Source organism: Myotis davidii, unplaced genomic scaffold (assembly GCF_000327345.1).
Source record: "Myotis davidii unplaced genomic scaffold, ASM32734v1 scaffold101, whole genome shotgun sequence".
Lineage (NCBI taxonomy): Eukaryota > Metazoa > Chordata > Mammalia > Chiroptera > Vespertilionidae > Myotis > Myotis davidii.
Genome location: NW_006292290.1, coordinates 242,243 through 249,216, shown reverse-complemented (window position 1 = coordinate 249,216; position 6,974 = coordinate 242,243).

Genomic DNA, 6,974 nt, shown 5'->3' with positions numbered 1-6,974 from the left:
CCCAACCCAGCCTGCTGTTCAGTCGTTTGGTCGTCCCCCTCACTAACTCCCTTGCTGGCCTGGTCATAGGCAGCCATCTTGGGAGGGCATGAGGGTTAATATGCATATTACCTTTTTATTATATAGGATAGATTTCAGCATATACATTCTTCTTCATTACCTCACATTGTTTTTAGCCATTGCTCTTGGAAAAATATATGAATATACCATTTTTAGAGTTGAATTTGAGATTTCTTACCAATGTTTTTGTGTAAGACTGTTTGAATACAGCTTACCCAAAATATAGGTTAAAATGAAAATACGAACACACACACACATACACACACACACAGTATCAGAACTTCATGTGAATTGTGAGTCCATCAAGATTAGGAGTCACCTAGAGGATGCAACTGTTATATTCATTCTACTTTATTTCATTTATTTTACTTTATTAAGAAAGTATCAAATAAAGAATTAGGTAATAAACAGCATTTGACTCCTCATTTCCAAGTGCAGGATGTCAGTGACAATGAAGGGATTAATGAACAACATAGAAGCTACTGAGACCTTGTGGGAGGGTTAGGGGCAGATAATGATAAATTAGATTTATTAAAATATATTTAATTTATTCTATATAACTGCCACAAAAGTAAATTTCATAAGTAAATTTTTAAGAGTGATAGACTGAAAAAAATTTCTAATCAAGACTGTTAAGATGTGAACTGATCATGAGACATTAATTAGATTCTGTTTATCCATCCATTAAGTGAGGTAATCAATACCCACAAAGGAATGAGTGGATGAACCAAAGTGTTAGTGCTAAGAAGGATCTTTTTTAAAGTATATTTTTATTTATTTCCGAGAGGAAGGGACAGGGAGAATGTGCTAAAAACATCAATGATGAGAGAGAACCACTGATTGGCTGCCTCCTACATGCTCCTACTGTGGACCAAGCTCACAATCCAGGCATGTGCCCCTGACTAGAATTGAACCCGGGACCCTTCAATCCACAGGCTAATGCCCTATCCACCAACCCAAACCAGCCAGGGCAAGAAGGATCTTTTATAAACTGTAATTCCCTCTTCCAATTTAGTCAATTTGAAAAATATAAGAACTCACATTGGGAAGGCTAGATGGTTTTGAAATATATTTAAATTTTAAACACATTAAGTAAATAAAATTTAAATATTTACAGTGGAATAGTAAAAGAGAGAGAAGGAAGACAGAGTGAGATGGCAAAAAAGTTGAAAGAATAAGGAAGATTATTTTTCAATACATAGACTTTTCTTTCTGGATATATAGAAATACATTTAACAGGATGACAAAAATAAAGTTTAATGTTTTAAAACTGTGATATACAAATGCAATAGTGAGCAAAGGTGCTAAAGAAGCTGATAGAGTTTCTAAGCTGACATACTTATCAGTGACAATGGAATTGCTACTGAATAGAAAGTCAGTAAAAGAACAGGGGACTCAGTTGAGAAAATATCTTGACCTAAAATGTGGAAATAAAAGCCTGTTCCTAGTCCTGCACTTTCAGAATTAACTTTCTGGAGGGAAAAGATGTTTATTGCCATGAAATATTATATTTAATACCCCTCTTTATAACACATACACCAGAAGTGAAATGATTGCTTCATCAAGTTAAATTTCATAGCCAGAGGAGATATGGGAAGTGATGGCAAAAAAAAAAAAAAATGATGTGAATATTTAATTAATATGAAACTTATCTTCCCTAAATGGGTTAGAGAATTAAAAAAAAAATGTGGAGAGACCTAATCTTCACATAAATCCCAAGAATAATTTTTTAAAAATTGTCATTAGGTATGAGAACCACAATTATCTAATTAACACACAGATGTTCCCTGACTAATTGATTGAACTTAAGATTTTCATCATTACAATGGTACATTTAGTAGAAACCTTATGGTATAATACTCTTTCTTATGATACAAGGCAGTGGCAGTGGGACTCATTTCCCAGTCATCCACTCCAACATGAGGCTAAACAACCAATAGAAGTCTAGAGTGTACTGCATTGCTAGTGTTTTTTTGATATTGTGTTTTGTGTGTCACGTCCCATCATGTCTACAAAATGCATATTTGTGTCTCCGCTTCTGATGAAGAAAGAAACTTAAGGTAACTGCACAACTGTGGGTTAAGGTAAGTATTTTGAGCACAATTAAGGCAGGTTAGGCTAAAATATGATGTTTGGTAGGTTATGTGTATTAAGTGCATTTTCCAGTCAATATTTTGAACTTAGGATGGAGTTCATTGAGATGTAACCCCATTGTAAGTTGAGGAGCATCTGTACAAAAATCACTATACACGTTCAGTTACATTTTCAGGCTGATTTTCGTTATTCTGTAATTTTAAGCCCATCACCCATTTACTCTAACATGGTGTTTATCTCCATCAATGTAATATTTTTTTTCTCTTCAGGTCAGTCATGTTCTGCTTGTTGCCAGATACATTTTGACACTTTTCAAACCTATAATACTCAACTTTTCAGAAGCCTCTAATGACTGAACCCTTTGAAATGAAACTTACCTTGCTTTAAGTTCTATGACACTCTTCTCTCAACACTACCTCATTCTTATCTCCCTCTCAGCAGTTCACCTAGACTCCTTTTCTCCGATTCAAAGCTAAAATATTATTACCAGGTTGCAACTCACGGCTCCTTTCTCTGTCATTCTTGTGAGTTATTTTCATCGATTATCCATTATTTAAAATGTACCATAGGCCCCACATATACATTTTAAAATATACTATACTAGAGGCCCAGTGCACAAAATTCGTGCATGGGTAGGGACCCTAGCAGCTGCCAGCTGCCTGTCGGGGCCTCCCTTCCCCAGCTGCCAGCTGCCTGCCAGGGCTTTCCTTCATTCCACGCTACCCCTGGGTGGTCAACGCATGTCATAGTGAGTGATCAAACTCCTGGTAGATTGAAATCCTGAGGGGACACTTTGCATGTTAGGCTTTTATATATATGCTAGAGGCCTGATGCACAAAATTCATGCAAGGGGCTCGGCCCCTGAAGCTGCAGAGGCTTGCCTTGGCCCTCCCAGCTGTGGAGGCTTGCCTCAGCCCTCACAGCCCCGGTTTTGTCCAGAAGGTCATCTGGAAGGATGTCTGATCATTCAGCTGTCTGGTCTACTTAGCATATTATGTTTTTATTATTATAGATATACTAGAGGCCTGATGCACAAATTTGTGCACGGGTGGGGTCTGGCTGGCCTGTCCTAATTGGGGCCCATCAGACCTGGGCCGGCCAGGGGGAGGAGCTGCAGGCGGTTGGAACACCAGCCCCACCCCCTGGTCGAACTCCTGGTTGAACTCCTGGTCAGGGGACAATTTGCATATTAGATTTTTATTATATACGGTAGATGTTTTCAATACGCTCTAAAATCCACTGCCAGACAATGTCTCTCTCTGAAGTTTTAGACCTGTGCTGTCCAAGTTGGTAGCTATTAATCACATTTGACTACTTAAATGGAAATGAATCAAGATTAAATAATGTTAAGAATCATTTTTTAAGACTTATTGGCCACAGTTGAAATGCTCAATGCATTCCCCTTCCGTATTGCTGATTTACTTTATTTCCTATCATACAGCTATAGCAATATCCTTCTAAAGAGTCTCACTGATATTATTCTTACATCTTCCCTCTTTAGCCTCCACAATACCAATATCTAAGCTTTCTAAAATGTAAACCTGATCAAATCACTCTTTCTCTTATAATTCTTAAATTACTGATAGCCATTAACAGGAAAATACAACTCTAATACAAAATACAGAAACTTTCACGATCTGGCTTCTAAATGTCTTCTTAGACATATAGCATGTCCCAAAACTAGCCATAAAAGCCCTTATTTTACACTGACAAGTACATCAAACTACTTGACCACTATAATGCTGAGCACTTTTTTTTTTACTTCTTAAAAAATTCTTTTTGTTTAAAGTATATATCCCGTCCCCCCTGCCCATTGACCTCTTCCTACTCACACCTGTCCACAGCCAAGGCCTTCACACTTTATTGTCTGTGTTTATTGGTTATGCCTATATTCATACAAGTTCTTTGGTTGATCTCTTGCCTTGCCACCCCACCCAGCCCCACTACCCACCCTCCCCTGCCTTTCCTCTGAGGTTTGACATTCTCTTCAGTGCTTCTGTCTCTGGATCTGTTTTTGTTCATCGGTTTATGTTCATCAGCGACTGGCTTAGTTCACTTAGTATAATGCTCTCCAGTTACATCCATGCTGTGAATGGTAGGAGTTCTCTTTTTTACCACAGCATAGTATTTCATTGTGTAGAAGTATCATAATTTTTTAATCCACTTATCTGCATGTGGGCACTTAGGCTATTTCCAAATCTTAGCTATTATAAAATGCATTGCTGTCAATTTAGGGATGCATATATTCTTTCTGATTTCTTAGGACATAATCTGAGAAGTAGGATTACTGCATCAAATGGGAGTTCCATTTTTAATTGTTTAAGGAAACTCCATACTATTTTCCAAAGAGGCTGAACCAGTCTGCATTCCCACCAGCAATGTATGAGTGTTCCCTTTGCTCTACATCCTTGCAAGCACTTGTCTTTTGTTGATTTGTTGACAGGTGTGAAGTGGTACCTCATTGTCAATTGATTTGCATCTCTCTAATAATTTGTGACTTTGAGCATTTTTTCATATGCCTCTTGTCTTTCTGTATGTCTACTTTGGAGAAGTGTCTATTTAGGTCCTTTGCCCATTTTTTGATTGGGTTGTTTATCTTCGTTTTGTTAAGTTGTTTGAGTTCCCTGTAAATGCTGGAGATTAAACCCTAATCAGAGATAACATTGGCAAATATGTTTTCCCATCCAATTGGCTTTCTTGTTTTTTATTTTTATTTTATTGATTTTTTATAGAGAGGAAGGGAGAGAGATAGAGAGAAACATCGATCAGCTGCCTCCTGCACATCTCCTACTGGGGATGTGGCCACAACCAAGGTACATGCCCTTGACTGGAATCCAACCTGGGACCTTTCAGTCTGTTCCCATCTTATGTTTAAATCCTTTATCCATTTTAATTTTATTTTTGTGTATGGTATGTGTTGGTGGTCTAGTTTCACTTTTTTGCATGTATCTTACCAAATTTCCCAGCACCATTTATTGAAAAGACTGTCTTAACTACATTGTATGTTTTTGCCTCCTTTGTCAAATATTAATTGAGCTTAGTGGCTTGGGTTGATTTCTCTATTCTAATCCATTGGTCTATATGTCTGTTCTTGTGTTAGTACCGGGCAGTTTTGAGAACAGTGGCTTTCTAATACATCTTGATATCTGGTATTGAGATCCCTCCTACTTTGGTCTTCTTTCTCAGGATAGCTTCAGCCCTTCAGGGTCTTTTTTTATTCCAGATGAATTTTTGGAGAGTTCTTTCTAGGTCTGTGAAATATGCTGTTGGTATTTCAATGGGAAGTGAATTGAATCTATAGATTGCCTTGGGTAGTATGGATATTTTAATCACATTGATGCTACCAATCCATGAAAACGGTATGTTCTTCCATCTGTTTATGTCTTCCTCTATCTATTTTTTCAATATTCTGTAGTTTTCTGAGTAGAGGTATTTTACCTCCTTATTTAAGTTTATTCCTAAGTATCTTAATTTTTTTGTGCAATGGTAAATGGGATTTCTTAAATCTCTCTTTCTGTAAGTTCATTACTGGTGTATAAAAAATGCCATCAATGTCTGGATGTTAATTTTGTATCCTGCTACATTGCCGAATTCATTTATTAAGTCTAATAATTTTTTGATGGAGTCTTTATGGTTTTCTATGTATAGTATCATGTCATCTGTGAATAATGACAATTTCACTTTTTCTTTTCCAATTTAGATGACTTTTATTTCTTCTTCTTGTCTGATCACTTTGGCTAGCACTTCCAGTACTATGTTGAACAGGAATGGTGAAAGCGGGCTTCTATGTCTTGTTACTGTTCTTAAGGGAAATGGTTTTAGTTTTTGCCCATTGAGCATGATGCTGGCAGTAGGTTTGTCATATAAGGCTTTTATTATGTTGAAGTATGATTCTTCTCTTCCCACTTTGCTGAGCATTTTTATCAGAAAAGGGCGTTGGACTTTGTCAAATGCATTTTCTGCATAAATTGATATGATTATGTGATTTTTGTCTCTCAGATTTTTTTAAGTGGTATATCACATTTATTGATTTGCTGATATTGTACCAGCCTTGTATCCCTGGAATAAATCCCATGGGTCATGGTGTATGATCTTTCCAATGTAATGCTGGATCCAGTTTGCTAGAATTTTGTTGAGGATTTTAGCATCTATGTTCATCAGGGATATTAATCTGTAATTCTCTTTCTTTGTGGTGTCTTTATCTGGTTTTTTGATTAGAGTAATGCTGGCTTCATAGAAAGAGTTTGGAAGTGTTCCTTCCTCTTGAATTCTTTGGAATAGTCTGAGAATTATTGGTTTTAGTTCTTCTTTGAATGTTTGGTAAAACTCCCCTGTGAAGCCATCTGGCCCAGGGCTTTGTCTGCTGGAAGCTTTTCGATTATTGTTTCAATTTCATCAGTAGTTATTGGCCTATTCAGGGTTTTTTTAATTCTTCCTGATTGAGTTTTGGAAGGTTGTATTTTTCTAGGAATGTGTCCATTTCATTGAGGTTGTCCAGTTTGTTGGAGTAGAGTTGTTTTTAGTATTTTATTACAATCTTTTGTATATCAGTGGGGTTAGTTTTTACTTCACCTCTTTCACTTCTGATTTAGTTTATTTGGGTACTTTGTCTTTATTTCTTGGTGAGCCTGACTGGAGGTTCATCAATCTTGTTTATCCTTTCAAAGAACCAGCTATTGGTTTCATTGATCTTTTGTATTGATTTTTGGTCTCTATGTCATATATTTCTGCTGTGATCTTTATTATCTTCTTCCTTCTGGATACTGTGGGCTTTCTTTTTGTGCTCTCACTAATTCTTTAAGTTGCAAGGTTAGGTATAT